The sequence below is a fragment of the Haemaphysalis longicornis genome, unplaced genomic scaffold (genome assembly GCF_048455015.1).
Source record: "Haemaphysalis longicornis isolate Haplotype H1 unplaced genomic scaffold, Haemaphysalis longicornis Haplotype H1 scaffold_4, whole genome shotgun sequence".
NCBI classification, from domain to species: Eukaryota; Metazoa; Arthropoda; class Arachnida; order Ixodida; family Ixodidae; genus Haemaphysalis; species Haemaphysalis longicornis.
Window position 1 is genome coordinate 156,883,112 of NW_027526361.1, and position 6,696 is coordinate 156,889,807.

The following is a 6,696-nucleotide window of genomic DNA, read 5'->3' on the forward strand; positions in this document are numbered from 1 at the left end:
CTACAGTCCGTCTTCAGCAGCAAGGTCAAGAATGCAAGGGGTGCCCTTTAGTATATCTGAAGACCAGGCAGCTTCCGCGACTTCGGGGGGTCCCACAAATGCCAGTGGGGGAGCCCGTTTGAGGCGTCCCCTTCCCCGCCTTCGCCTCCCTCTGTATGCGGAGTCACGTCGTGTCACGCCAGATCAATGAACCGCGTATTAACTGTTTGCACTCGGCCTGTCAGCCGCACGCGTGGACCCGTGGGCTTATTCCACGAAAATATGTCGGAGTGGGGCCATTTGTAAAAACATGAAGTCAAGAAGAGAGAGGCGACAGTCGGTGTGTGCCATGCCTCCGGGGCAACCAAAAAATAGAAAAGAAAAGAAAAAGAAGGCAACAATAGAAAAGAGAAGCATAGCAAACATGAGCGATTAGACAGGAAGGACGCGCGCACCCCGTGAGCGCTAGCATTGGGGATCACAATGTGAATACAAGACACTTGAGGTATAAGCCACAACAGACACCAAAATAAAATACTTTTTAAATGGTCGGTTGAAATTGGAAGCTTCAACATTCGATTTCACATTTCCAAGGATAAAATGAGTATGACATCTGGTGACAGAGGCAATGGGTACAGTCTGGCTATTAATGAGGCGTGTTATGGTTCCTAAGTGCTGATACAAGTAAATGAGAGAGAAAAACAAAATAAAAAATAAAAAATATGAAATAGCTGGGGCGGGAAGGGAAGTGTTGGTAGGGGGTCGGAAGCGGACGAGACAATTATAGTGACCGGCGGAACATAGCGGCAGGTAGTTGGCGTTTCAATGCACAACCTCACACCGGGAGAAACAGGCTGCCTGTGCACGTCAGACAGTGCAATTAACTTCGCGGGGAAGGCCGATGAACACAGTTTAATGTAGGCATAGCAAAAGGACAACAAATCTACAAGGTCTTGTATGTCCCGGGATCACAATGCCTCAATGGTCATGCAGCGTACGAATTACAGCCATCGTTCCAGGACTCTCATTAAAACCCCCTTCAGGGTATTAAATCCATAGATTAAGTAAGACTGACATTGTTCTTGCTCCCTAAAGCTAGAGAAACTGATCTGAAGAAGTGTGACTTCAATGTCTTCGAAAGAGTGATTTTGCATCGCTAGGTGTCTCGACAAGGGAAGATTTGGTAGTGCTTTGGTGTGATAGCGGTGATTGTTAAACGGCTTTCGAAAAGGTCCCTCAGTCTGGCCTATGTACTGCATATTACATCCGCCACACTCCAAGTGGTAAACCAAACTGGGCGAGTCGCAATCAAATCACCCACGCACAGAACATCGCAAGTCCGAGTGTGTGCTGATTCCCACCCTCGCGGTCTGCATGTGTTTACACACCAAACATCTGTTTTTTTCCACACGGCCGGCAGCCGAATTGCTGGGTGTGCCTGTCTTTGGGGTGGACAAGATAGTCCCCTATGCGTTTTGCGCACCTGTATAATACACGCGGAGGATCACTGAAAATTCTGGAAAATCACTCGCTCTGCTGGAGAATGTTGAAGTGCTTTTTAAAAACTTGATTTACGTTTGGAGGGCTAGTTGTAAACGTTCAGACTAAATTGGAGCGGGAGTTCTTCCCATGATTCACGTGTGACCCCTGTAGCAGTGTGTTACGATTTAAACTTGCCCCCCTAGATATGGCAACGTCAGCAAGGGCCGACGGGTAATGCTGTTTGACGAGGACGCCCCACATTCGGCTGGCGTTTGAGCGAAAGTCTTCATCCTTGGAGCGAATTCTTCTAAATCTATGTGCCTGGGAATAAGGGATAGCCGTCCTGCAATGACGTGGGTGGCAGCAGTCCAAGTGCAGGTACTGTTGGTGGTCTGTAGGTTTCCTTTACAGACTCGTCAGCAGGAAGCTCACCCGCACATGAACCTGAACGTCCAAGAAACTAATTTCGGTGGGAGAGTACTCGTAGGCGAATGAAATATTAGGATGAGCTGTGTTGAATTCTTCTATAAAGGCAATAAGTCGTTGCTCAGTGTCTGTCCAGATCAGGAAATTGTCGTCAAGGAATCACTTGTACAGTGCAGGTGAACTGTGTGAAGTAGAGAGAAGTTTCGTTTCTATATTGTGCATGAATATAGTGGCGTAATTGGTGCCATTTTTGTTCCCATCGCAGTTGCACTTGTTTGGAGAAAGTATTTGTTTTCAATATAAAAACTGTTGAGTTCTAACATTAGGCGCGTCAATACCTCAATAACCCTCGGACTGGGAGAGTGGGCTTCGCGGTGTTCGTTGTGCGACTGAATAAGGGCATTGATGCCATCGCTGTGCGGAATGTTGGTATAAAGGAAAGTCACGTCCAATGTTACGAGAAATGGACTGTCCACTAGAATTATGCCCTCGATTTCTTTGAGAAAATGGTTTGTGTCCCGTAAGTATGATGGAAATGGAGGGGGTATATTGCGAATGAGGCAATCTACGTAACTTCAAATTGGCTCTGTGATGGTAGCTATTCCTGATATAATTGGTCAGCCGGGGTTTCCAATTTTGTGTAATTTTGGAAGCATGTAAAATCGGCCAACCACTGGGTGGGCCGATGTTAGTGCCGCGGTAAGTTTTCTATCAATTTCTCTGGCCCCCACAAGTTGCTCAAGTACGTTATTTACAATGTTGTGGAGTTCTTTAGTAGGGTCTGACATAAGAGGCTTATAGAATTTCCGGTGGCCTAATTGCCGATCCACTTTTTTGACGTAATCATTCCGGTCGAGAATAACAATTACCCTCCCTCGTCAGCTGCTTTGATTACAATGTGCAGTTGTTTACTCAATACCTTGAGAGCATCCTGGTCGTTTTTTGTGATGTGATGACGGGTTTGGCGTGATTGATATGCCTAAAAAACGTCTCTCTGGACGGCACGAATATACAAGTCCAGATTTTCCTCCCTTTGTGCACTGGGCGTCCAGTGGGGCTCGGCGACGAAAGAAGGTTTGGCGTTCTCCCCATCACTTCTGTCGAAGACGTACTCTCATAAACGCAGAGTACGGGCAAAATTATTTAGATCCCCCAGGAGTGCTAATTCTGAGTACTTCTCGTTGCTCGGGCAAAATGTGAGACCCCGCGACAAGTGACGTCAACATTTTTTCAGAGTGCTCTATTGTGACGGGCACTAATTCTAGACAAGCGGTATTTAGTATTCGATTCCATTGTTCTACATCCTCGTTAGATAGGTTCTTTATTAAAGGAGGCAGTGAAATACGACGCCAAATTTGATCTTCGATTAATTAACGATGTTGCCACCCCCGACGCTGCAGTCAACCCCTAGCCGTGGTTCCCCCGGCATGCTGACAACACCCTTCTCGCAGTCAACCGCATCCACAAGAGGCAGACTCGATTGTTGCCTCACGCGCCTCGTATACGACGCGCTATGCCCCGTACCGTTATGCCTTGCAAGTTTTTTGTCTTTGTTTTTGACACCTCGAGGGTTTTTTTGGGCTCAAATAAATTCAGCTCCTCGAGTTCTGCCGCAGAATGTAAGGAACTTTCTCGGACTCGACGTTCCTCTTCCACAAGTGACGTCAACATTTTTTCAGAGTGCTCTATTGTGACGGGCACTAATTCTAGACAAGCGGTATTTAGTATTCGATTCCATTGTTCTACATCCTCGTTAGATAGGTTCTTTATTAAAGGAGGCAGTGAAATACGAAACACTTTGGGGGCAATATTTCGTTGCTTATACGTCTGAAGGGTACGAACATGAAGGTCATAGCATACACGCTTGTCTACAAGTTTCCTGACTATAAGAATTCTTTTGATTTTAGTGTTACGTCCCCTGAGGAAGAGGAAGTCGGCTGGGACTCGGAGCCATCACCTCAAGCAATCTGCACTCGGCGGGCCGATCCAGAGAATTTCCTTAGGTTGTACCTTGGAGCTAGAGTTTTGACAGCGTCCTCTATGTCAACCGTGGAAAGTGTCTGCAGCGCTGCGCGATCTTTCGGTGCTATCCTCGACAGGGGTTGCTGCGGTGTTGACTGGTGGGTGCTCGTTGTGGGTAGCTCGGGTGACGTGCGTTCATTACCCCGTCAGAACTCTACGGTTGGGCCAGGGCCGGGACACTTTCATCGTCGGACGCGTAGGGAGGGTGACTCCGGTCGTGGTGTCGGGTCCACTCGAAGGGCTTCAGGGCTCGCACACTTCCGTCATGGTCGGCGTGGGGGAAGTATCTCCGGTTTTGGAGCTGGACCCTCAGGAATGGCAGCACCTCTGGCGGGCGTTGCGTAAAGGGAATGGGGAGGGTTAGGACCGGTAGCTGGATTCGGGACAGCTACACGGATCAGTGGGGGCCAGTCCGAATCCAAATGCTGCCTTCGTTCAGTTTATAGTGTGGCCTGCGCGAACGTAGGCTCCTGTGGCGTTTCACGAGCTGGTAATGGTGACGCATAATCTTGCCAGTCTATATATATATATATATATTGCCGCGAACCATACATTGGGTTTGTTTATTTGTGTTTTGCTTTTACCGCCCGGCTGCGCCGGTCTGTGTTATCTCTGCGCCAAGGGAAGCGCGTGTTATATTCTTTCTTTCTGTGCCGCATGTGTTATCTGTTGTGATAGGGAGAGCATTCCGATCTAACGTGAACAGCCCAGAATAATCTTCTTGGATCTACTATGTTCTCGATGCGAATCGACGTTTCGAGAACCACGCGCGCCAAAAGATAAAAAGCCTGCAGTGCGGACGCCGGGGCATTCGATTCGAAGACACTCGCCTGTTGTTGACCGCTGCTTCGCCGCCTCTGTATTCTTTTGAGTTGTTAGGGGAGCACAAGTTCGCTCCAATAAACGTGTTTCTCATTCAAGACAACTGCATCGTCCTTGTCTTCGTGACATCTGGTGGAGGTGCGGGGTACGCACCCTTCATGCCCACTACAACCTCGAAAAGCCGCCAAGCCAGTCCAAGAAGAGCCAGCCCCCGCCTGCAAGATTTACCACCGAGTTCGGTTTGATGCCAGAAGGGCCCAAGAAAAGGAACGCTGCAACCAACACCATGGCGCAAGAAACAACGTCGCCAATCGTCCTGCAGCAGCCCCGGAAACCGCCATCGTTCCGGGGAGCCCCCGCTGAAGACCCCGAAGAATGGTTCGAGAAGCTGGAGCGCGTCCGCATCTTCAACAGGTGGGACGACGAAGAAACTTTCCGGCATGTCTTCTTTTACTTAGAAGATGCTGCTCGAACTTGGTTCGAGAACCATGAGAGTTCTTTGACCGACTGGACTCACATCAAAAGGGAGTTCCTGAAGACATTTACTACCGTTGTGAGAAAAGAGCGAGCTGCGCTTTTGCTTGAAACTCGGACACAACACCCCAACGAAGGGGTCGTGATCTTCGTTGAGGAGATGAAGCAATTATTTCGCCGCGCGGACCCCGAAATGACGAAAGAAAAGAAGTTACGCTTCTTGATGCGCGATGTGAAGGAGGAGCTGTTTGCTGGACTTATCCGCAACCCGCCCAAAACCATCGCTGAATTCGTGACCGAAGCCAGCACGATTGAGAAGGCTCTCGAAATGCGTGCTAAGCAGTATGACCGGAATTTTGTTGGCGCGGCCAGTGCGAACTACATCGACAACATGCGGATTCCGGCTGATAGCCTACGCGAGACCATCCGCGCAGTAGTGAGAGAGGAGCTGCGGAAACTTTTCCCGACGAAGCCGCAACCCCAAGTCGCTTGCCTAACTGACGTGATCCGGGAAGAAGTTCAAAACGCTTTGGGAACTTCTGTGGCATCCGAAGTACACTGTGAGCCTCAAGCTATGACGTACTCCGCGGCTGTTCACCGACCCCGCCCTGCTCCAACACGTCGTCAAGAGGCACGTCGTCAAGAGGCCCCGCCCTACCGCCGCCCACTGTCGCCCGCCCGACCCCCGGTAGCACAAACCCAGACGCCGAGGAAGACTGACGTATGGCGAACACCGGATAATCGTCCTCTGTGCTACCACTGCGGAGAGGCCGACCACATCTACCGTCGCTGCCCATACAAGAGACTCGGACTAAGTGGTTTCTCCGTCGACGCACCACGCCCCCGACCCGGCCAGCACCCATCTGAGATTGAAGAATACCTGTCGAACACCAGCCGTGGACCAGCCCGTTTCAACCGTTCGCCTTCGCCCTACCCGTACAAGTCGCCAGACCGCCGTAGCAGTGCTGACTTCGCACGTGGAAGGTCTCCCAGCCCACGCGGGGGAAACTAAAGGCGGTAACTTCTGGAGGTGAAGTTGCTCTACGGCGAAAAACTGGAAACCCTCCAACGACGCAAGGACGCACTGAAGACAGTGATTCATGACATGCCCTCATCCCGACGACCCGATCTAACCCTGACGAGACTCCCGAACACGACGACAGCTACACGGCGCGACGCGTACCCGACCTGACCGAGACGTCCGTTGAGAAGACGACGACAACGACGATGCACAGTGCCCGACCATCAACACGTACAAGCAGAGATACGACGCCCCGACGAACCCGGAACTCGAGGAAGACTGCTTCTGAAGTCAAGGTGTCCATCGACGGCTTTGACGTAGTCGCCCTCGTAGACACGGCAGCTGACTATTCGGTAATGAGCGGACCATTTGCGTCTAAACTGAAGAAAGTTATGACCAGATGGGACGGTCCGCACATACGCACAGCAGGAGGCCACCTCGTGACGCCAAGTGGAACGTGCACATCGCGC